The sequence below is a fragment of the Equus asinus genome, chromosome 6 (assembly GCF_041296235.1).
Source record: "Equus asinus isolate D_3611 breed Donkey chromosome 6, EquAss-T2T_v2, whole genome shotgun sequence".
NCBI lineage: Eukaryota > Metazoa > Chordata > Mammalia > Perissodactyla > Equidae > Equus > Equus asinus.
In genome coordinates this window covers 19,590,649-19,615,753 of record NC_091795.1, presented here as the reverse complement: position 1 = coordinate 19,615,753, position 25,105 = coordinate 19,590,649, and the positions used below count along the sequence as shown (strand labels likewise).

General features: G+C 51.0%; 2 long non-coding RNA genes across 3 annotated transcripts in view; one reads left to right on the top strand and one right to left on the bottom strand.

The window, feature by feature from the left end:
• Nucleotides 1–25,105, top strand: part of LOC106838541 (uncharacterized) — a 304,473-nt gene that overhangs the window by 197,168 nt on the left and 82,200 nt on the right. The gene's annotated exons all lie outside the window — the stretch shown is intronic.
• Nucleotides 7,662–23,451, bottom strand: LOC139045492 (uncharacterized). 2 transcript variants are annotated; one of them, XR_011503877.1, is made up of 3 exons: nucleotides 18,599–23,451; nucleotides 17,143–17,326; nucleotides 7,662–16,581 (listed from the first exon to the last, which is right to left on the bottom strand). It is a non-coding gene; the product is annotated as an uncharacterized lncRNA (long non-coding RNA). The 2 variants fall into 2 exon arrangements; XR_011503878.1 differs by having other exon boundaries at nucleotides 17,143–21,868; nucleotides 22,321–23,451.

The window sequence follows — 25,105 nt, the reverse complement described above, 5'->3', positions numbered from 1 at the left end:
TGTGGCAACATATTAAAACTTAGTGAAGCCCTGGGAGTGTATGGGTACTTGTTATATTCTTCTCTATGCTTTTTCACGTGTTTAAAATATTTCCCCAAAAGAAGTGTACCAAGAGCTCTGTGCATCAGGTGAGCCTTTCCAGTAAAGATGTGCGAGGGAGTGGAGGATATTGGGAGAATAATGCCCCAAGCGCCAGGCTGTGACCTGGGGTGTCCCTGCGTGCTGGTGACAATCCTCACAGAGCAGCAGCATTGCAGGAGTCCCAGATGGCAAGGACGGGCAAAACACAGGGGTGACAGATGCCATGAACCCCACTGTGGGACGGTGACTCTGAGCGTGAAGGACCGTGGGAATCCTGAGGCTGGTGACCCTACAGGGATAAGAATGCATAGGAGGGGCTCTGTCAGGTGGCATGGTCAGTGCAGGGGGCCGTCCACCAGGTTTTGGGGGCTGTGGCAATTGACTACTATACAGCGTGGAGGTACTTTTCTCCAGAGAGGGGTTGTCCCACCTCTGTTCATGTGGGTTCACATTTTCCCCCCAAGAGGCCTATTGACAGGGAAAGATTTGAGTCACTCGTGTGGGTTGACGCATATGGCCCCAGCACTGAAACCCCTAAGGCGTGTCACCGTGTCTTCTGTCAAGAACCGGTAGGCATTTAATTTTCCTTGTCCAGTTGTTCCTAGCAACCTTGTCATTGACCTTGTCTGGCATTGTACGGCTATCAGACGCAGAGATGGTGATAGCAAGGGAGCAGAGGAGAGGGAATATGGGCAGAAAATAAGGCTTATCAAGTCATGAGTTCTGCCATCTCTTGCCCCAAATTTAGTTTGCTTTGTGTTTGCAAAAAGTGCTTTTTGAAAAAAGCCTTTGACAGTAGGAAATATTTTCAACATGTTTCTTAAATGGGGCTGAGAAATGAGAAAAGGACCACGATGCCAGGAGGAAATAAGACTGAGAGTTTCCACAGGGGCTGCAGGTCCCTGGGACTATTCTTAGGACCCGAAGCCTCTGGCAGATGGCGCTCAGGGGGTTTCATGTAGGTGAGTCACTGGAAAGAAACAAAATCAGTGCATCTATGCTCCTCTCCAACCTGTGCACAGGGAGGAGCGGACATTTTAGAGTATTCAGGGGCATTTTCTTTAAGTGTGTTGTTTTCTCTCAGTTACGATCCGAAGCCACCCAGAACCAGCTATCTCGCCCCTCCCTGTGATCCCCAGGGACCCTCCCCTTGACTGGATGCTACCCTCATCGGGGCTAGGATGGGCTGGGGAAACAACTGCCGACTCAAAGTGAGTTTGAGAGTATCGAGCAGTAACTTGATAACATTTTTAATTGTAGGGCGCACAAAAACCGTGAATTCTGTCTGTATGGTGAGCAGCGTGTCTACTGGATAAAGCCAGTGTCCCACTGCATTCAGATCAGCCCTGGGAAGGAGGGGAGGAGGGGCAGCACAGGGAACAGGGACTTTCGTAGGAGCCCAGACATTTGGCCCTAGCCATCCTGTCATGACCTCGTCATTATTGATTAAAAAGTAGACACCAAATAAACCTGAGAGGGACAGCCCAGCCAATGTCCAGACCGTGAGGGCCTGCATTCTGCCCTCACTGCTATTGGTGCCAATTCTGGGGAATTTGCCCAACGCCATGAACCCAACTCAAACACCACGTGGCTCGGCAGAAATCACAGGACTAACTGGAGGATAAACCAGATGATGTTAATAAATTGCTTTGAGTCTGGAAACAAAGAAACTGGCTATTAAAGAAAGAGAATCTAGCCTCTCTAGGGCCTTGCCAACAAATGGGGCGATCTAGAGAAGTGAGAGAGAGCCAGCGAATGAGACACCCGTGATGTGTCGAAGGGCCGGAGCGACACTGGGCTTAAATAAGTGGAAGTGTGCGAAGCATCAAAGACACACCATGGAGCTCAGTCCATGTTTAGGGAAGCCAGCCGGTGGCCTCGCGGAACGCACCAGCGGAAACCCGGTTGCGAGTTCTGGAGCTTCCCCTGAGCATGGGGTTCTGGGGACTTCAGCCACCGTGGGAGTGGACAGTGGCAGCTCCTCTCTGCCCACTGACACTCTCGCTTCTGCTTAGTCCTGCCTCAGAGGCTGCCAGCCCCCGGGGGAAGCTGGCACTTTCAATATTAGTACAGTCAGTTCAATCTGTCAGTAGAAATTTATTTTACTGGTAAGATTTCCAGCATATTTTAATCAAAAGACCACGGTAACAAGCACGCCTACCCTGCGTCTAATGCCTCCCGGGACCGGGCACTGAGTTGGGGTTCCTACATATGATATCTCATGGGATGGCCTCTTGCCGAGGGATTGATCACCTTTTTCACAGAAAAGAAAACTGAGGTTCAGAGAGGTAATGTTTTTTAATTCAAATCACACAGCAAAGTAAGTGCAAACAGTAACAGCAAAACCAAATTTTAGTCCAAAGCCATTCTTTTCATGCCTCTGCATAGCAGAAGTGCATACCCACTTTCTGATGAGAATACCAAGATTAAATATTAAATAGTCTCATGGAATTACATTTGTATGAAAGTAGAAATCTTGCTGTAGAAATGTGCATCTATATGTCTGAGAGTGCCTAGTTGGCAAATGAACAAAAACAGAGGTTAGGTGCTGTCCCCAAGGAGGGGCCGAGAGGTGCTGTCAGGGCTCGGATGAGAGTTTTAAGGGAACAGGGACCAGGCAGCCACCCTTTCTCTCTGGTTGACCCCCCACTGCTTGGGAAGGCCGAGCCGTGAGGCCTGGGTCCTCCAGTATGATTTTTGTCTGACACCAAATACATTGTTCCAATACCAGTTCTCCAACTCTCCAGTGCCAACTGGTGTCCCACCATTCAACTCAACTCTGACACTAACCACCCAGAGTCAGAGCAGACATCACAGCTGAAGGGCTCAGTTCCATGACTGCCCCCGCTTCAGACACCAGCTGGAAATGAGGGGCCCAGGCCACCCACACCGCTGTCCAGCTGACTACCGATTCGGAAGTTCACGTGCCCTCTCCTCAGGTTCCACAATTTGCTCGAGTCACTCACAGAACTCAAGAAAGTGCTCTGCTTATGATTATTGGTTTATTGTAAAGGATAAAACTCAGGAACAGCCAAATGGAGGAGATGTGTAAAGCAGGGCATGGAGGAAGACTGGTGGAGCTTCCCCGCCCTCTCTGGGCGTGCCACCCTCCCACACCTCGGTGTGTTCACCAGCCCAGAAGCTCCCAAACCCCATCGTTGAGGGATTTTTATAGAGGTTCCATGACACAGATATGATTGATTACACCATTGGCCATTGGTGACCAAGCTCAATTTCCCACTCTCCCCTCCCAAGAGGTGAGGGGTGGGACTGAAAATTCCAACCGTCCAATCCTGTGGTTGGTTTTTCTGGCCCAGCCTGAAGCTATGTAGGGCCTCCCCACGTGTCAACCCAGGAGCACATAAGAGACAGCTAATTCCAAGACTTTTAGGAGCTCTGTGACAGGAATGATGGACAAAACCCAAATATTTATTTTTATCATATGCCCTTCTCTAAATCCAGTCCTGATTCACCAAGGGACAGGCCCACCAGTTCCTAAATTCTTAGGGTAACTTTTGGGTTAACCATCATGAGTAGGCCTGGCAGCTTTGCAAGTATTTTTTATGTAGCCAGGAACTATATCCCATTTTGGTTTTGCTTATTAATTTGGCCCTCTTTTCTGTAGTTGACCCAAGCTGTATTCCACTGTGGTCAGAGAATCCACAATCTGCTTTCTATTTTGGGAACTTATGATTTTCTTTGTGTTCTAGTATGTTCTCTGACTTTAAAAAATGTAAACACATCCACATTTATTTATTAATTTGTTTATTCCCTCGTTCATTCGTCCATTCGTTTGTAGTGTTCTTCAAGACTTCTGGATTTTCACAGAACTGAGACACAATAGTTCCTGTGCCATCTGAGGGTCATTCAACTCTTTTCTCTTCAGCCTTTTGAGACGTGGAGAGCTGCTCACCTCCAGGCCCCACGTCCTGTACTTCCTTTCTCTGTCACTAGATTGTGGCTCCGTGAAGGAGGGACACTGCCAAATCACTCGCCTGATTCTCAAGAGGCCAGTGACAGAGGCTGCCATGTCTCCTACTCTTTCTCTGTTTTCACTCAAGAGGACTGAAAGGCTGCAGAAAGGTGTGGAAGAAACACACAAAATTAAAATTGTAAAGTTATTTTAAAATAATGATGAGAAAATCTATTCATTGGAGAGTCAGAGAGAACTGATTTGCATCATGGTTTTATCCCTTTGTACTCAGAAACTGTGAGATTGTTCCTTAGCCTCTCTGACCCTTTGTTTCCTCATCTGTGAAGTGGCGTTAGTCATGCCTCGGGGTTCCTAGGACCCTGCAACCCCACATAGTGCCCATACCAGGCAGCGGGGACCAGGGGCTGCCCATGGCCGGGCCAGCTGATAGCGGTGCTCAGTCGGTGACAGTCTCACTGCTGTCCTCGTTCTCTTCCTTGTTGGTTCCCATCAAACTCCCCTGTTGTCAGAAAACTGGCGGAAACTGACCAAACTCCAGCACCATGAGGCTGCTGCGGGCAGACAAGACGAGCATCGAAGGCAGGATTTCTCGTCAAATAAAGCAGGAAGCAGCTTAGAGCTTACGAACAGCAACAGTTCGTACACATTGAGTGCTCGCTGGGTGCCAGGCATGATTCTAAGTGCTTTCCAGTATTGACTCCTTCCCTCCTCCCGGTAACCCCATCTCTGATTATCCCCATCACACGGACAAGGAGACTGAGTCATTGAAAGTCACTAACTCACGCTAAATCACTCAACTGGCAAGCAGGTCCACCTACTGTGAGATTCCATTTGTGTGAAGTTTAAGAACACGCAAAACTAGTCTATGGTGACAGAGAGCACAATAGTGATTGTGTTAGTAGTAGATATAGAAACGTACACACACACTCATCTTTCGGTGAGCTGTACATATTTTTTAGAAGAAAGAAATGAGAAAACAAAAACAGCATTTTGGATAGAAAAAACAAAACCAAACCAAACCACAAATGCCCAAACACCACCACTGGAGGCTCTGATCTCGCTGGCGTGGGGCTGCAGTCTGACTCGGAAGTTTCCTGGTGGTGCTCACTGCCTCGGGGCTGAAGATGCTGCTACCTGAAGCCCCGTTAGAACGCCCAGGAGAAGGTAGCGCGGATCCGCACTGGAGTCCCCCATGGGCTTGGTGCAACCATGTGGCCCCATTTGGCCTTCCATTTCTCTCCTGTAACCCTGAATTGCTCTGAAATCTTTCTGAATTCCTCAGATGTGGGATGCACACCAGTGACATCTGCATTTTCTCGTTTTTACCAGAATCACTCTCTTAATTCCCTGCCACTTTTTACTTCTTGCTGGGCTAGGAAGCTGTAGTTATATTTTGCTGTGTAACAAATTACCCCAAAACTTGGCAGCTTAAAATGACAAACGTTTATTGTCTCATGCTTCCTATCAGTCAGGAACATGAACACAGCCTGGCTGGGTGTCTGCGGCTGAAGATGTCTCATGAGGTTGCAGTCAAGCTGTCAGCTGGGGCTGTGGTCTCATCTGAAGGCTTGATATGAGGTGTGGGGGTCTGTTTCCGAGCTTACTCACGTGGCTGTTGTCATGCCCCTGTCCCTCACCCCCTGGGCCTCTCCACAGGCTGCCTCATGATTTTGTGACTGGAGTCATCTAGGCCGTGTGATCCAAGAGTGGGTAAGAGAGAGCACCCAAGATGGAAGCCACAGTCTTTTTATAACCAAATATCAGAAGTGACATCCCACCACTTCCGCTCTGCTCTCTTCTTTAGAAGCAAGTCACTTCGTCCACACTACATTCAAAGGTGTACATACAAGGTGAATGGGATCATTGCGGGCCACCTTCGAGGCTGCCTATCACAGAATCCCTAATTGTTTTTCTGAAAACAAAAGCAGGAGAAAGAGAGCGATCCAGCATCATAAATTCCTGCTTCCCTCTGAGTCCTGGTGGCGGAACTCGTGTTTATTTTCATGGCTTAAAAGCGTGCTCCCATTTCACTGGGAGGATTTCAAATGGTCCTGTGAAGAGAGAAAAGACTTTTCAGGACTTTTTGGTACCTCATCTGGTTGATACCTCGTCTGGTTGGACGTCTCCACAGAGCTGTTCTGGGGTAGAGGGAATTGTAGGGCTCTCCTAGGGGCCTCTGAGCCAGCCCTTAAAAATGGAGTGGAAGGGCTTCACGAAAAACACTGTCGAGGCCCCAGGCTTGTCTGGGTTTAAGAGTGCTGGGTTACCAAGATAGAGTGGTCCTGGGCTTCAAGGAGAAGCCAGTGTGTCGGCTGAGAGAAGCACAGAGGGGTCCACTTGTCAGGGTCCTCCATCCCGGCCTATTACTGGGGGAATGATTTGGGGAGAGTTACTTGACCTTCACTGTGTTCAATTTCTGAAGGTTCTTAACTGAGAGAGTGTGTTTGTGATGCCCTCAGCATCACACGGGAGTCTGAGGGGTCCATCTAGGTGTTCCATCCGCAGGAGGTGCTCCCAGCGCTGTGGTGGAGATTATGGTCGCAAACTCTGCTCTCAGCCTGCGCCAGCCCTGAGACTGGGTGGGGTGGCTCTTGGTGGTGGTTTGAGCACATATCTGTCCCACCTCCACAGGAGGCTCTTAGGAGCCCCAGCAGCTGGGAACCATTGGCCTAGAGAGGAGCCACCCCAGCCCGTGGTAGCCGCCAGGAATGTATTCAGGTGTGGCAGGCCATGTCCAGGCTCAGGGTCTGGTCACTCTGTGGGCCAGCTCTCCCAGGATCTAGGAGGGGAGAGCAGTCCAGAGAGAGCAGCCAGTTTTCAGTCCTGCTCCTCTCCTTATGCTTTCTCGCTTTCCTCCTGCCTCTGTAAGCCTTCTCAGGGATGAGCCACTTGGCCACTTCCTTCTGGCTGGAGAAACCTCTAAGAAGTTGCTAATTCTAGGTGCATCCAGAGTTAGCCTCTGCCATGGACAGTCTCTTCAGTTTTCTACCCTCCACCCCCACCCCCAAATCCTACCTCTCAGACTTTACATTTGGGTCCTCTTTACCAAGCGATGGAATCCCACTGTGTCAACCTCAGTCACATGTGAGGGGCGGTCTCACTTCTGAGAGCAGAAGTCTGCTCAGTCCCCAGATGCAGGGCTCCCACACGAGGTCCGAGGTGCCGGCCAGTGCTGAGTGGGTGTCAAGGGCGGGTCGTCCTAAAGGTTAATGCCACGGTGGGAAATGCGTGGGGTTCTGTGCCCCCTCCCCCTTCCTAGCCCAAATACTATCTTGGGTAATTTCTTTAGCCTCTTTTAGATGATTTTCCCATCCACAAATCAGAAAAAGTATTGCGAATCTGACCAAATAATAGACGTGGTAGAACTCAGAAAACTGTGTAATTCAACAACAACAATAAACACTGAGCATCTGCTAAGTGTCGGGCTGTGTTCTGAGCACGAAGCCGAGACAGAGCTCACTGTCTTGTGGGCAGACAGATTAAAAACAAATACATGCGTGAGAAGCGCTCTGCAGAGTAACGAAGCATGAGAGGGGACAGATGGGGGCAGATCACACATGGAGAGTTTCGAGAGGGAAGCTGGCCCACCCCCCCCCCCCCCCCCGCCCCACGGATGAGAGGAGCAGCAAGCTGTGCACCTGCCTGACAGAGGAGCCATCCCGCAGAAGGAACAGCAAGATTCCCGAGACAGAGGGTGTGCGCCCATGACAAGGGTCTCGGCGGGCGCTCCGGCCCGGAGCTGTGCCATCCATGAAACAATGAAGAGTATTTGTGACCCTGCGTGAGCACTGGCAGCAGCCCATGGCGGCATTTTTAAATGCACTATGGTGTCTGTGGCTGATTTGTTGAAAATAAGGTATAAAAGTCACTCAGCAAGAAGGTGATGCCGATCAACTAGACAAAGTCCAACGTCTAAACTTCCTTCACAGCCCAGCCCAGCTCCAGTCCCTGCCCCCCAATTCGCGCACGCTCCTTCCTGCACGCTCCTTCCCAGCCTGCACGCTCTGGAGGCAAACAGCTCCCTGCTCCCCAGCTCGCCTCCAGCCTCAGTTCCTCTGTCTAAAATCTCCAGCCCCACCCTTGCACCCGTTTTCTAAGGGCCACTTCAATCATCACCACCTCCATGAAGACTACCACCCTGCCGGGGTTCACCCAGGGGACTGGTCACCCCACCCAGGCCTTCTCCTGCCCTTGGGCATTCCTTCATTGCCATCCTTGTTACTGGGGACCACTGGAGGTGCTCAAGCACCTGCCTCCCATCCGTAGTGTGACAAAGCGTCTGTGAGAACTGGGGCAAAGGGGCCGGGGATCCAACTCCCTGGATGACGTAGAGATGAGTCACCTTGTCATGTGGAACCTCCGAAGGGTCACTGTCGGTTCGGAATGACAGTACTCCAAAATACCTATAGTAAATTTCCATTTTTTATTTCATCTTTATGATTAGTGGGGATTTTTACGACGTTGCAGAAAACAGAGGGATGGTCTGTTTCACAGTTTACAGAGCTGGCTTTGAATATGTCTGGACAGTCCTACCATGATTCTGAGATTACAAAACACAGGCACACACACCACCTTTCCTTCTGGAAAGACGGTGTAGGAGACGCGTCGCCTCCAGACGGGATTCAACAATCGCATGCTGGAGGGTAAACACAGGGCACGCTCTACCCCACTCTCCCCTCACTTAGCACAGGGCCTGGCAACATCAGGGCTCCGTGACTATTTACTGAGCTGAAGCATCTGCCCAGCGCCCCAGTCTCCTGCCGTCTCCCTTGGAGCCTGCATCTCAGCTTCCTCAGGGGTGAGGAAAAAGGAAGCCAACTCTGACCTGTAGAAATGGTCTATTTCCTCAATCCCAAGGCACACGATTGTTCACATCTTAATTATTCTGCAGTCAGGATATGTCTTAACAATTAGTTGTACACTACATGTGATGTTTCTTTTTTCTTTCTCCCTCCCACAACAAAAAAACTGTTCTTAAAACAATGGTCTGTCTTACAATTGATGGCATCTTAGCATTAAAGAAAATAGTAGCTAAAATCACGAGGTGGCAGCTTAAGGTCCACCCCTGTCAGACTCCCAGGAGCCATTGTGCAAATCATGTTTTGTTCTGTTTTCAATGTCTGTTGGTGTGAACCCAGAGCAACCGGATTCCTAGAACCCTGAGGTCCCCTGGCCATGCCAGGAGCATAGGACGGACAAAGGAGAATATAGCATGGTCCCTGCCCAGTGTGGTCAGCCTGCCAGTCTGGCCACCAGCTTTTGTACTTTTCATTCCGGAATTCATAGAGATGACTGCCAGCGATGAGAGGTAATCTTGGGACACACAAGCCTCTATTAGGCCTTAGAATTCCGGAAGTTGGTGACCAGAGTCACATCAAGCCAGACGGGACACATACAGGAATACAACTACAGTGAAGCCAGCATGGCTGGAGGAGTGAGGAGGGCCTGGTTGCACGGGGAACCCACCTTGCGAGCAAGCCCAGGTCTGGGTGCTGGCTGCATGTCCTGCAGAGCCGCATCTCCCAGAGCACCTTCCTCACCGTGCACTCCCTCAAGATTCTCCTTGAACAAACACATTCCAGTCTCAAAAAGCTTAGAACTGCTGCGAGAACTATCATCCTCATGGAAAGCCACAACACGTTAAAGGCACTGAGAAGTCCTGCAGTAAAGAAATACAATGAACTTTTGTTTAGTGTTCTCCAAACTTATTTGATCACAGGACCCTCTTATTGAAGTAACAGTTTATAAAATCTTAAGATGGGAATTTCTGCACAGCAGTCACTGGGCAACAGTCCCGTCTGATCAGAACCATCGAGAACTGAGAGCCATTTGCATTGCTCTCCAGCTGAGCATGGAAAGGAGAAAACAAAGCGAGGGGCAAGACCAGAGAAGAGGTTCTTTCGGGGGTCCCAACCCATGGCCCTGGGCATGGAAATGCATGGGGGGCTCCATGTGCTCGCTGGCCTCCTCTGGGAAGATGGCTTTGGTGTTCACAGGCGTCCCAGGGCAGTGGGCTGCCAGCACTGGTCTGACACACAAGCAAGCCACGTGAGTGTGCCTGGCATGGTCTTGGCACATGAGCGGAGTTGCTTTAGGAAGGGTCTATTCTCGAACAGGAACTCACACACTCCAGAACGACAGCAAAACACAAGGCCACGCTTGCCCACAGGGCAGTTCCTCCTGTACGCTCAGGACAGGTCTTGTGGAAACAAGTGGTGTGGGGCCGGGGGTACGGAGCCAGACGGAGAGGGCTGGCCCCCTCCGAATTAGGGAAACACAGGTGCTGCTTTGGGTTCTCTGGAGACTTGAAAGGAAAAATGGTGGAAAACACTAGTTGATGAGCAAGGCATGAGTTTCCTAGTTTCTCTGCCAGCTCTTGGTGACCACCTACTGTGTGTAGGACAAACAGTAAGTATTGCAAAGTACTTTTGGCTTCAGATGTGTCTCTGGCACCCAGCAATCTCCAGCGGGGGAAAGGGCAGACCTGGACAGGTCAGAGCAAGGGCAAGGATTCCCTAGGGTCACCCCCTCCTGGAGACGGCAGGGGCTCGGGGAAAGAGCAGCTGGGTCTTTCCAGGAGACTCAAGGAAAGAAGTGGGACTCTTGTGACAAAGGGAGAGGCGCTCACAGGCAGCGAGCACAGCAAAAGCGAAGGCCCGGAAGCAGGACAGTCGGGTTTTGCTCTTTGAGTGGTGCGCTGGTGCGTGGGGGTCCTGGGATTCGAGGTGGAGGCGGGTCACAGACAGAGGTGAGGAGTTTGGATTTCTTCATGGAGAAGTCTCTTTGGTACCAGATGCCGTGCCAGGCAGGATGCCTTGGCTTCAAGGAGCCAGCAGTCAGCTGTTTGAATGTTGGGGTTGAGGACACCTGAGGGAGGAGGTGACGCGGGAGAGGGTTTAGTGTGGCACCCCATTTTGGAATGGGTGCGCGTGGTTGTGGGAGGGGAGCCCCTGAACGGAGAGAACCAGAGCTGGGAGAGGCCCAGGGGTCAGGCCGCGGGGCTGTGCCCAGAAGCCACCGCGGAGGAGAAGGAGTAGGGGGAGGAGGCAAGGCGCACCACCCACTGGTGTCGGGGCTCGGGGTGTGTCAGAGCTTTGCACAGAGCTGGCGGCTGACTGTGGCCCCCACGCTGCATCCCACCCTTTATAGGTTTTTCTGACCTGCACAGTAGTTCTCAAGAATGAGGAAAACTTCACAGAGGTATCTAGAGTCCTGGCTTCTCTTGAAAAATGGAAAGCCCTGGCCTTCTCAGGCCTGCACCTGGCTGCATCAGTCCCAGTGGAGCTGGTCACAGCGGCTCTGGGACACAGGGACTGGGCCCTCAGGGCGCCGTAGTCCTTACTCTTCTGACTCTCACGTCTGTTTACGACCCCCCGGGGCCCCGGGGCCTTTGGGTTTGCAGCCTGGATGCGGATCGTGTGCACATGGGGCTGCCATTCCCAGGAGGGAGTGAACGTGTGTGTGTGAGTGAGAGTGTGTGTGAAATCCAGCTCGCACCCATGTCCTTGCTCCCTGGCGTGTCTGTCCCAGGGAAGGGGCTCCTTTTTCTAGTCACACAAAGACACCGTGAGGATTAGAGGGGCTCTGTCCGCACATTCTCTCACGTGAGTGTTTCTCTAAGTTCTCTGTCGGCGGTGACGGACGGCGGAGCCCATGGGAAGGAGACGGCTCGGGAGCTGGGAATGACCGAGACTGTGTTCTCAGACACAGGTGTCTGGACAGCGTTAAAACCATGCGGGAGTCAGGAGGCTGGTGCACAGTAATGCTCAGCTCTGGGAGAGGTCGGTCATCCTCTGACCTGAGCCATTTTTATTTTCCTATCTTGCCAACGAGGAAATGGAAGCTCACAGAGGTTAAGTGATTGGCCCCCGGGCCTGCCCTTAATACTGATATTAACATTAACAGCCGTTTTCCCGTCCTGGGCTGGGCTGAGCACGTCACACACATTGCTCATTGAGGCCTCAGTCCATTACAGTCTGCTGCCGGTCTTCCCTGTCTCCATCTCCGAGGGGGAAACTGAGGCCAAGAAGAGCCTGTGTGGGTTCTAAAGCCATGCTCCACCACCATGAATAAGACCAAAGGCCCACCCCAAGGGCTAATTAGTAAGCGCAAACATGGCATGAAAACCCAGGTCTTCAGTCTAGAATCTGTACCCCCTCCTACTGCATTTGTAATGCTAGCCTCCGGGTACCCTGAGCTGAGACAATTTGTGCAGGAAATTCCAAAATCTGAGCATTAACTGGAGTGTTTCTACCCATCGGGAATCTGTGCCTTTCCTATGAGACAGACCAGCTGTGTGTATGACTCTGGTCAGTGCAGGGGTTAAGCTGTGGCCCGAGTTAGCAAGACGGGGTTCCAGCCCCACCAGGGACTCGCTGGCAGTGTGACCATGGACAGACGCTTACCTCTCCAGGCCTCACCTGTCTCACCTGGGACGTGAGCGCAGCCACGGCCCTTGCGTCACGGGCTGTGGGGTCTGTTGAGGTGACACACGGGTGTGGCTCAGATCTGGCGCTTGGCCAACTGCCGCAGGTGGGGAGGGAGGCTCTGCGCCCCATCACAGGCGAAGGGGTGAGCACACGCCCATGAGCAAACAGAATGTGAACCTTTCACAGCAAGGCTGGAGATGGCCCCGTGGGCACAATCAGCTCCACGGTGGCTCCTTCGTCTTGAACCGGTACAGACACACATCCCAGCAGAGTGCGGAGGGAGCTCCTGGCTGCTTCCTGCAGAGAAGCATTGTCCTTGATAAGGGTCCAGCCACTTGGGGAGAGGCCTGCCCTGTGCCCTTTGCCCTCCCACCCACCCCTGGCACTTAGAAATCTGTGCCTTCCTAACAAGCTGCCTTCTCAACCATGCATTGAGCTGTTCTGCTCTTCCAGAGCTTCTGTGTCCCAGACCAGGTGGTCGCTCAGTTATTTTCACTCTGTCCCTAGGATCACCACTGATCTTTGTACAAAATCCCGAGTCCTCTTGCTCAGGATTTGGGGAGAATAGGAGCCCTGTGCCCACCTCCCAGCTCCCATTCACACACACTGGGGTTGGGGGCTTAGCCACCCTCAGGGGGAAATCCATGTAGAGGGGACCATTGGTACCCCAGCTGTTGAATCTTGTTCTGGCATCCTTGAAGATACCGTAAATCTGTTTATACGAAAAGAAAAAATTCCACTTCGTCGCGCTGAAGCGGCTCTGACGAATGCAGGTCAGTGGAGCTGGGGCGGCCCTGAGGCCTTTGCAGTCTGGCTTGTTTGTCCAAGTACATCCTGCAAGTATGCAAAGCTCTCCAGCACCTGCCCTTGGCCCAGTTCCCATCCATCATGCATTCAAACCCGGGAAGGCCATTACAGTAGTCAGAGCTGTTGGCCTGGGCTGTTTTTTCCTCTCCAGACAGTGTCCAGGCGCCCATCCCCCCAGCAGAGGGGGAAATGCCACTGCGAGGAGCCAGGTCAGAGCTCTCTTGAGGGAGGAGCCCGAGGAGATGCAACCAGGTCGGGGTAGGACTCTGGAAGGCTCTGTTGTAACAGGCAGAAGGACAAGAGCATTCCCTCCCTTGGGAGCTGAGAAAGGAAGGCAGCGTGAGGGGCCTGGGGCGGGTTGGGTAGGGCTGTAGGAAAAAGAGAAAGAAGGACAGGACAGATGCTGGGGGAGAGGGAGAGAAAGGGAGGGGAGAGGAGGGGGGTACATCTCCAGTTCTGGGCTGGGAAACTCTCCTAGAAGGAGAAGTCTGCGAGATATAGGAGGAAGGGAAGGACATGAGCATCTCTGAAGTCCCGCTCAAATATTCAGGTGCAGGTGATCTCTCATTAAAACAGCCAGAATCACGGAAGCTGCCAGCAATTTACCCATAGGGGGCATGGGGCATGGAGGTCTCAGGAGGCAGGGTTCTACGGAGGCTGAGAACCGGCGCAGGGTCATGGAACTTTCAGAGACAGAAGGCACCTGTCCTGAATGAGAAAGCTGAGGCCTGGAGACATAAAGTGACATCAGAGTGATTTGCCCCCAAATAATCCAGCCTGAATTCAAACTCTGAGTTCATACGACTATGCCATAATAAGACAGTTCAAAAATGTGATAAAGATGTAGCGAATCATTGTGTTGTATATCTGAAACTAATATAATGTTGTATGTCAATTATATCTCACTAAAACAAAATATGATAAAGATAGATGGCAGACTGGCAACCAGTGTTCTCCCCGGGATGGGACTGCCCACAGCATCCTCCTGTACATGCTGAAGCCCTAGGATGACGTCATTTGATGCTCTCTTGTCTCTAACAGATGTTAATTTTGCAACCTGGTGTGCTTTAAATGGTGTACTAATAAAGCAGAATTTACACATCTAAACAGTGACCTCAAGTACCTGGGGAAGCTGCATACCTAGATTTAGCAACTGAATTCACATTTGGTAATTGCTTTCAGAATCCACCCATGACGCATTCATTCCTGAGTGCCCATGGGAGCCAGACTCACATAGGTATTGGCAACTAAAAAATAAGTAAGACAGAGCTCCCACTGTGTAATTGTTAAACACCATGATGGTTATACCGAAGGTACTGAAGGGAGTCAGGGGGCCCAGGAGGGCAGGACTGCAACTGTCTGCTGAGCTGGGAGAGTTTGGTGGCGCTCTTTACCAGGTGCTGCCAGTAGCAGGCATCACTAATCAACCAGGCCACTCCTTCCCAAGGAAGCTGGACCAAGCTCAGCATCGTTCTCAGCCTAGGATTCCGCTCATATACCATGCCTAATTTGCCATCTCGGGGATTCTAGCTGAACCCCCCCATTTTCCAGGGAGGAAACTGAGGGCCAGAGGTTGGCAGCAGGCTGTGCTCTAGAATCCAGATCAGCTGACGCGGGAGCCTGAGCAGCTCGCAGAGACAAAAACCACCGGTAGGCAGCCTCTATTTTGCCCTCCTACCCCCACCCCCAGCCTAGGATCCACATAGAAAATTACATTCATAAGAGCAGAGCTTGGATTTTGTGATACTATAGAAAATAATTCATTTTTTAGTCTCAAGATTTTTTGTTATACCATACATATGCTTTTTGGAAAAATTAGAAAATACAGCTAATTAAAAAGAAAAAAAATAAAGTCATCTATAATCTAACCACTGCCATTTACATCTCCACTTTGTTAAATATCTATCTTTCTAGGCGTTTTTCTCTCTGCTGATGCATCTGAGTGGTGTGCAACTGCAGAGTAATTCATTCATCCTATAGGCATATATGTGTATGTGTGTGTTTGTATATATATATATCATATATATGATAAATATATGAATACACAAAAATACAGACACATACATATATACACACACGTACACATATGTACATGACCCTATTTGCACACTTGTTTGTAAGCTTCCTTTTCCGTTTACCAATATGTTATGAATACTCAGAGTTTCCCTCTGAATGCCTGCTCTGTGTCACTGTTAACATACCCCTCCTGCCCCCTATTCCCGGCACCAAGAACATTACTCGTATTAAACCCCTCCACCCAGGTGAGCCTCTCAGACACTGGGGGGCTGGGCTTGGCAAACACAGTCCACACAGAGGGCCATTGGGCCAGAGACGGGGCGAGCCAAAGGGACGGAGAGTTCCAGATAACAGAGTACAGAGCAATGCCATGGCCCACGTCCAGCAACCGGGAGAAACAGAAGTGGGGAGCAGGAGCAGCGTGATGGCACAACATTGGAGTTCTCTTGCCTGATGCTCATAAAGAGCCAATTATTATGGCATCAGCTTTTGCAAAAAGAATAAAGCTTTATTTTGAAGTCGACTAGCAAGGAGACAGGAGGCAACATTCTCAAATCTGTCTCCCTGATCCAGAGTTTGGGGCAAAATTGAAGACATTAGGGAGAACAGGCTGGCACACGGAAGCGCTGGTGGGCAGTTTCGATTGGAGGGCTTTAAACGTTTTATAGGAAGGCTTTAAATGTTTATGGCAAGGTTTTAAACATTTATGGCAAGGTGTGGAAGAGGCTTTAACACCGGATCTTCCCCGACAAGGGACTCCTCACTTCTGATAAGAGTCCGACTCTCAAGTTCCCGTTGCATCCCAGTCCTTTGGTTCCGTGGTGGAGAATCTTTGGTTCCGGGGTCATTTCAGATCAAGATTTTCTCCTCCGCACATGCTCTGGTTACATGACTTGCAAATTTTTGGCTTGCCCCTGAAAAACCTCCCGGCGATCAGATTGGGTCAGCTTGAGCTGGTCCTACAGGGCCTGTGGTTACAGTGGTCCAAGGCTGTGCCTGCTAGCCAGGAGCAAGGGCATCCAGGCCGCCTGCTCTCTGGCCTCTGCTGCTCCGTGCCTTCAACCGGGACGTGGTCCAGCAGAGCAAGGCTACCAGACGGTGAGTCAAAGGTGGGGCATGAGAGGACAGCGCCTTATGGAAGAGCCGATTCTCAGAAGGTCTCCACCCTCCAGAATAGTCTGCAGAATGAAAAGCATGGAGAACCCATCACCCAAGACTTGACTGAGGAGCTGGATTTACTGGAGGAGCCCAATTTAAAACAAAGAAGTCCAGAGGAGAAAAAGCATCCTGGTTAAATTCGTCTATGTTTAAAAGCTGGAAAAAGGAAAAAAGAAAACACATAATTAGAGTACTGAAGTCTCACCGTCTAGAAATCCATGTGGGTCCAGCCCCACTGGATGAGGAGGTGCGCACCATGCCTGGGAGGTGTGTTTTGAGAGAAGGCTGGGAGCACCTGGCATGCGGTGGGCATCAACTGGGTCTTACTCTCTCTCTCTTTCTTTTCCCCACTCCTCTAAAGGGCATTAGACTAAACACTTCTTGAGAACAGAGACCTCACTCCCCTGCTACCCCCGATAAGAACCTATGCAAAACAGCTCCACCATAAGCATGTTGAGTTGGCGGCCCTTGCAGGAAAGCAAAATGAAGAATGAGGATGTCGGAAAAGACCCTTGCCACGTGACACCGGAGGTTTTGGACGAGCTCAGAGCAAAGAGACCCCGAATCCAGCCACAACCCCTGGCAGAGACTTTGTGTGTGCCACATTGACGAGTGGCTTGAGAGGGCCATTCTCAGAGATGAAGAGCAGAGACCATGGAAGTCACTGCAAAAATGAAAGGTCAGTGTCTGGAGGACCTGGAATGGAACAAATCTTACCTCTAAAACAGCCTCAAGGATCACATGTTTAAGGGTTTTCCAGAAAGACTTTTGGACACAAAAAGCTGAGGAAGTACTGGGCTAGGATATGAGCCCTCAGACAGCAGCCGCATCTGTGGTCTCAGCTGCTGCGGGCAGTGACCGTGACTCCAGCATCGGCTCTTCACCGTTTCCCTCCACACCTCTGAAAACACAGAAGGGCTTTACCCATTCAGAAGGAGAGCCCACGTAGGTGATGGCACTGCAGCGATGGAGGCGCTAAAGGAAGGAGGAAAAAAGGGACGAGGTGGTCCAGAACACAGGCACAGCCTGTTGGGGACATCTGGCTCATTATTCTCCTTTGCGCATGGTTGAACAAGCTGGCACGTGTGTTTGGGCAAAGGACTGAAAGGGAGGCTGCAACCCAACCTCACTGCCCAGGAAATGTCAACTAGGAGTGGGAAATGGGTCCAGGGACTTGCCTTTGGACTTTGCTAAAAGGGTGGGAAGCAGGAATGAGAGAGATTCCTCCCACAAAAATCTAAAAACCAAAGGGTCAGATGGGTCAAGTTTCAAAATTGGAAGGGCTGGTGAAGAAAAATCCCCAGAAATCACCAAGGTCATGAGGGAAGAGGGCGAGAAAATGTGTCCGTTAGAAGAATTTACACTGGGAAGCCAGGTTGAGGCTCGCACCAGATGTGGCTTCCTTCATTCATGTTACTCACCACATTGGTTTGGCCTTGGCTGCTCATCTGGATGCCCCATGGACTGCAAGCTCCCTGCAGGGCTGGGTTTTATTTGTAGAGGGATCCTGGGCAGCGCCAGCAGGATATACAGCATCTCCATGCATCCGTCCTGAGAGGTCCACCTCAAGGGCCAGCCCACCCATCCCCAGCTAGGAGCCACCTCCTCCTGCCCTGGCGCTCCACCAGATGTCTCCCCCTCTCTTGGGGCATTCAGCCCTTTCAACGTGACCTAGGACTCCGTGGGTAGGTCTTCCTTCCTCTAACACATTGGGAGTGATCTGAGGATGGGATCCGTGTCTAATTAATGTTATCTCCAATAAAACCTAGCACAGAGTCTGCCGTAATGTAGGTGTTCCATAAATGTTTGCTAAATGAACGGGACAGACACTACGTACTTAATGAAGGCAAAGTGGTTTACAGAGCAGTGCTTCAGGCAGCTTTCAACCTGGATAACGATCTTTCTTCCTTTCCCTGTACCCTCAAGCAATCATCAGGTGATTCATTGAGTATCTACTCAGTGGAGATACAATGATTAGAAGACAGGGACCTTGCCCTTCAAGGAGACAACACTTGAGGTCACATGGTCAAGGTGACCTCAGACACACGTGATGTTGGAGGCTGGGCTGCACGGGAAGCAGACTCTGAGATGGAGATTGTATTAATTCGCTAGGGCTGCCATAACAAATTACCACCAACCGGAGAGCTTAAATAACAGAAACGGATTGTCTCACCATTCTGGAGGGTAGAAATCTGAAATCAAGGTGCTGGCAAGATTGGTTCCTTCTGAGGGCTGTGAAGAAGAATCTGTTTCAGTGTCTCGCCTTGGCTTGTAGGTGGCCATCTTCATGTTCACATGGTGTTCTCCCTGTGTGTGTGTCTGTGTCCAAATTTCCCCCTTTTATAAGGACACCAGTTATGTTGGATTAGGGCCCATTCTAACGGCCTCATCTTAACTTAATGACTTCATCAAAGACCCTTCCTCCAAACGAGGTCACCTTCTGAGGTTCTGGGGTGAGGACTTTAACACAGGATGCAATTCGACCTACAACAGAGGTTAGCAGGCAGGATGTTTACTAGGGGCATCCTCAGGATCAACAGCTGTGGATGGAGGTGGAGGAAATGGGAATAGGTGGTGACAGAATAGAATGGCGACAAGGGGCCAACAGCCTCAGCTGACCTCAAAGGGGACTCTGGGGCTAGAATGACCCTTCAGAGTTGTCCTGCGTTGGGCCAAGATGGGCTTGCTTTTATACCCCCACACTGATGAGTGCCCTCCCCAGGAAGGGGTCTAACTTCACCTCTGCAGCTGAGGCAGACCCTGATGGGGCCACAGCTGGAAGCTGCCAACAGCACAAGTCCTTCCTTGTGGGTGGGACGTCACAACCTCTAGCATGGATGATGGTTACATATCACAGAGACAAACCCAGCCAAGGCACTGCAGACAGTGGGGGTCATGGTTTCCTCCCCATGGGGAGAGCAGGAAAGACTTCACACAGCAGGTGTTCTTTGCCCCTGAATTGATGGGATGGGAAGGACTGGCTCCTGAGAAGCAGGCAGGGGCCTCTGGGGACTGTGGGGACTTCCCAGGTGGGGAAACAGAGAGGAAAGAAATACGGCATAACTGAGTGGGGCCAGTATAACCAACTCTGAACATTTGCGATGGGCTGGAGCAGAGAGTCTATAGAGAGGAATGAAGCCTGGAAAATAAGGTTGGGGCCTGAGCGTGGGGTCCCTACTGCCCAGCACAGAGGTCAGATCTCAGATGGGCAAGAGATGGGGGCCACCAACATTTCTAAACAAGACAATGACATGATCAGAGCCACAGTCAAGCAGATGGCCAGCCCGGCGCTGTATGAAGTGAGTTTCTATTGAGAGAAGCAAAGGCCAGAGAACTGCTGAGTTCTAGAAGTGTCAGGGAGAGGAGGGGAAGCCTCTGGAGGGGTGGAGGTGGACCAGTGGGGATGGGCAGGAGAGGGACCGCTGAGGAAGATGCCGAGGATGTGCCAAGGGGCGGCCAAGGAGGAGGGAGGGGAAGATTCGACCCTGAGAATGGGAGTTTTTCAAGCAGAAAACTCGGATGGGAAATAAATCTGAAAGACAGAACAGTTTCTGTGGAGATACTCAACAGGCAGTTGAGAATGTGGGATGAGAATTTGAGAACCAACCAGGGCTGAGATGATGGGTTGGGAGCTCAGCCGCAACAGAAGTCCCAGAAGGAGCCAAGACATGACTACTTTCTTAAGGGACTTCCACTTGGGAAGACAAGACCAATGTAATAAGCCATCAGCCCCAAATGGGCAACCCCACCCACGGAAGAGCTGAATGGAGGTGTGCGGCTGCTGCTGGGGCGGCTCGGGCAGCGGTGGGGGAAGAGGGCATCTGAGTTGCATCTTGAGGGAGGGATGGAATCTGCTTAGGAACGGGGGAGATGGGGAGCGACTTGGGCCAAAGACCTAACAGAGCCCTGAGGAATGGAGAGAAATGGCTGGAAGTGCTAAACAGCTTGAGGGTGGAGCACTTGCTCTCAGAGCTGATGGAATGCAGAGAGCGGATGAGTTGGAGAGGGTGCCACTGACTGAACCATGAACGGAGAGGAGCTGTAGAGAAGAACTATTTCTCTCCTCACAACACTTCTGATGCCAATGAGAGGGTTTCCCATACAATTCTCCAGTTCTCTGTGAACACCAACTTGATGTCCTACAATTTAATTCAGTTCTGACTCTAACTACCTGGAGATAAGACCCCACGGGTTAAGGGCTCAGTTCCACAAAACTCACCCCATTTCAGAAGCCAATCACAAGCCGTGGGTCCCCGGGTTACGCACACTTCTGTCTGATTTAGCCATAAATCAGGGGTTCCCATGACCCTCTCCTCAGGCCTGAGAATCTGCTATAAGAGCTCACAGAACCTCATGAGACAGTTTACTTATGATTACTGGCTTATTATAAAGGATACCATAAAAGATACAAATAAACAGCCAGATAAAGAGGTACAGAGGGTGAGGTCTAGAAGAGTCCTGAATGTAGGAGCTTCTGTCCCCATGCAGTTTGGTGTGCGCCACCCTCCCGGGACATGGATGCATTCACCGACCAGGAAGCTCTCCACACCTCTTCATTTCGGGTTTTTATGGAGGTTTCATTACATAGGCACAGCTGATTAAATCATTGGTGATTAATTCAGTCCCTAGTCCCCTCCCCTCCCTGGTGGTTGTGAGGTGGGGCTGAAATTTCCAACCCGCTAAACACAGCATTGGTTCCTCTGGCAACCAGCCTCCATCCTGAAGCTGTCTAGAAGCTGCTGCTAGAGTCACCTTATTAGCTTAAATTCAGGTAAGGTAGAAAGGGGCCTGTCCTCAATAACAGAGGTCGCTCCTCTCACTCCCATCATTCCAGAGGTTCCAAGGGCTTTAGGAGCTCTTCTGCCAGGAACGGAGGATGAAGACCACATGTTTATTCTTGGTGTATCACAATATCACAGTATTTGAGGACTTGGCCCTGGTCTCAGGTACACAGAGCAGGTAAGGAACACAGAGGTCTCACTCCATCCAGAACCCTCCTTCTGGAGCAGCTGGGGCTGCGCCCGATCAGCCCCTTGGCCTGGCTCCCGACTAGTCCACCTGCTCCTTCACTGGTCTTTCCTCCCCGCACCCACGAGCCCACCTCCACATCAGAGAAGTCTGGCTCTCACTTGTAATCCTCATATGTCTCTTTCCTACCACACGTCAGGCACTCTGCTCGTTGCAGAGCAGCTTCTGACCCAGTCGGGACTGACAGAATCCTTGCTCTCCCTTTAGCTGCTGAAGACCAGGGGCTCTCCTCCTTCGTAGATGTCTGGGCTGTCCTAGTGGGTACACACCAGCCACCTGCGTGATTCCATTGACGTTAACCCTTTATAGATGGCCTCAGTGGCAGCAGCCACCAAGGAGAGGGACTCACCTTCCATAACTCTCTTCCCTCCACACCAAAATCCGCTCTCAAGGAAGGATCTGGAACTGCTTTGCACTAAGTAGTAACAACAGGCGACAGTTTACTAGGCTCTTGTGTGGGAGAAGAAATCAAAGCTAGGGGGCAGTGGGCTGCAACACACTGCTAGTGACCCCTATGAAGCATTTCCATCATTCAAAGTCCTTTCTCAGTGGCCCACCAGAATTTTTTATTTCTTTTCCCTCTTTCACCCATTTTCTGCCAGCTCTAGCCTCCCCAGCTGCTCCTGTCTTCTCAGGGACTCCCCATCTTCCCCCACATTGCAAGCTTCCATGCCTCCCACCTCTCAGCCCCAGCCTTTGCTCTAGAACTCTCATGGCCAACCCATCACCATGAACAAGGCCTCCCGCCATGGCCTGACACACACAGGTGGGGAACAAGGCCTCCCCTGATGGTGTGCCACACACAGATGGGGAACAAAGCCTCCCCCCAGGGCCTGCCACACACAGATGTGGGGAAAGGGAACTCACACACTGGGTGAGAGGCACAGGCAGAGGAGCAGGGAGGCCGAGGGTCCCGCCATCCCTCTTAGCTGCAGACACAGTGTCCCTGCTGCCAGCAGCCAGGCAAAACCTCTGGCCTTGTCTAAAACAGATACCAGGACCCTCTGCCTCAAAGGTCGTTGAGGCCTCAACTTCCAGAACTTCCACTCAAGGGCGGGCAGTCCTGGATTTTCCACGAGGGCGCCTCCTCTCTGCCAGGCGCTCTGAGGGAGACTGGGCACGCAGGCCTTCATCTGCGATTCCAGTGGAACTTTCTCTTCCTGCAGTCTAAGGAAATACGCAGTCCTTCCCTCCTTGTAATAAATGCCTCTGTGTATCTGAAGACAGTAGTTAAGTCATTCTTGAGCTTTCCCATCTCCAAACTAAACAATCTCGGCCCCCGTAACCTTTCTTGGCAAATTTTAAGGCCCATGTGCAGAGGAGAAGCAAAACAAAAGCGTCTGGTAGGGAAGGCCTCCCACCCCCAGCGCAGACTGCGGCTGGAAACTCGGTCCGCGCTCAGGTCTTTAACTCCGTGTGAATTCAGTAGCCGCAAGCGTCGGGCGGTGAGAGAGCAGGTGCGCCTGCGCCGCAGGACCCAGTGTCAGTGTCCGCGCCCGACGGGGCCCGTGTCGCCTCTGTGATCCGACGCATTTGCGGGGATGAACAGGCACACAGGGGAGTGACCCGGGAGCCCACTGTGCTGAAACTTCCTGCCCGGGTCCCTTGGGGGTGGAATGGGCCCCAAGAGCCTCTGGAGAGCCAGGCCGCCTGCTGGGAAGGCTGCCCTCTGACCCCACAGAAGCCGGCAAGACCGGTTTTCCAGGTCCTTTCGCGGGAGGCCAGGAACCTTGCCCTTCGGCCAGCTCTTGCCTGGCCAGCTCTCGCCTGGGGGAGGCCTCCTGCCGCTTGTAAATCAAAGCAGCTGCCAGTGCTGAGCGCCCTGCGGGGTCCAGATTCCTTCCGGTGCTGGCTTTCTCGGGGTACCCTTCCCACATTCTCCGGGGATTGCCTTGGGAGACCCAAGGACAGTGTGTTCTCTGTCCTCCAGTTTCGCCTGCCCGCGGGCAGCCTTGCCACGGGCTAGTTGTCCTTCTTTTGGTCTCCAGGGCTTCTTTCTTCCTGTGAAGCGCGGTTTTGGTAGTTCAGGCTGAGCTTCCAGGCCAGGAGCGTCGCATTACAAGTTCATACCATCGCTTACACCAATTCAATACATTTTTTAAAATAGAAAAAAGTTATTTGCAGAATCCCTATAATTCTGTGGGCCGTTCTAGTTATACCCAGAAGTGGATACAGAGCGGAGGGTAAATTAGTGCATCCCTCCGTCTGTCTGTGCCTTGAACTTCCAGCTTGCTGCTCTGGCTGCGGGCACCTGGCTTTGCAACAGCGGACTGGTCTTTAAGGAGACATAGTTTGGGCCAATATAGCTCCTAAGTAGGAGACTTCAACTGGTGCTCAACCAAAGAGAAGCACCTTTTTCAACGCTGGAGAACAAATGGGCCGTGTGGACTTTTCCACAGCAGGGGAGATGATTTCAAACATGATGCCTCCATCAAGCTTTTCAGAAGTTTCGACTTTATGAAAAACAGGCCTTGGGGATGACTTTAGAATTTACCCCCAGGTAGAGGGCTAGGTCTCAGCCCACAGATCATCAGCGCCAGGCAGCGCCCAGCTGTCTTCCTTTCTTGTATCCCCAGCACCCACTGTGCCTGGCACTTAAGGGCCCTTAATAAGTACTTTTTTACTTCATTGAATAGGTGAATTAGCTCATTAGCGATGCAGAGTCCCATGTGGGTATTTATGGAGTGCCTGCTGTATGCATTACACTATGGGTGGTGAGGGACAGGGATTCAAAGAGAGGCAAATCACACTTTCCTTTCCCAAAATGTTTATAAAACCACCAGGAAGACAAGCCAGAGACATGTCGAATGTAAATACAATACAAAGTGAAAGTGATGTACCTCAACTGTGCCAAAGATGTGTTCAGTTTTTCCTAAAACGTATTCCTCGGGATGCCAATTTCTCAGGGTGTTAATGTGACGAGAAAAAATGTGATGATCAGGTGAATTCAGGACCTGCTTAGGCAGACTCCTTTGGCCAGGATTTCTTGAACTCTCTCTTTAAAAAAAGGTTTATTGAGATAGAATTTGTATATCATAAAGTTCACCCGTTTTAAGTGTCCAATTCAATAGCTTTTAATATATTTACAGGGTTGTGCAGCTATCAACATGACGTAACTGCAGAACATTTTCCTCACCCCACAAAGAAACCTTGTGACCGTTTGCAGGCATGCCCCGCCCCTCCCTCCCACCCTAGGCAACCACTGATCCACTTTGTCTCTCTGTTGATTTGCCATTTCATATACACGGAATCATACAATATGTGACCTTTTGTGCCTGGCTTCTGTGACATCATGTTTTCACGGCTCCTCTGTGTAGTAGTATAAATCAGTACTTCATTCCTTTTTACTGAGGAATAGTATTCTGTTGTATGGATATGTTACATTCTGCTAGTCCATTCTTCAGGTGGTGGACATTTGGGCTGTTTCCACTCTTTGGCTATTGTGAATAATGCTGCTATGAACAAACATGAGCAAGTTTTGTGTGAATATGTTTTCTATTCTCTTGGGTTTATACCCAGAGAGTGGAATAGCTGAGTCACCTGGTAACTCTGTTTCACTCTGAGGAACCATCAAACTAATTTCCAAGGTAGTGACGCCATTCGACATTCTCACCAGCAATGTATGAGGGTTCCTATTTGTCCACATCTTCGC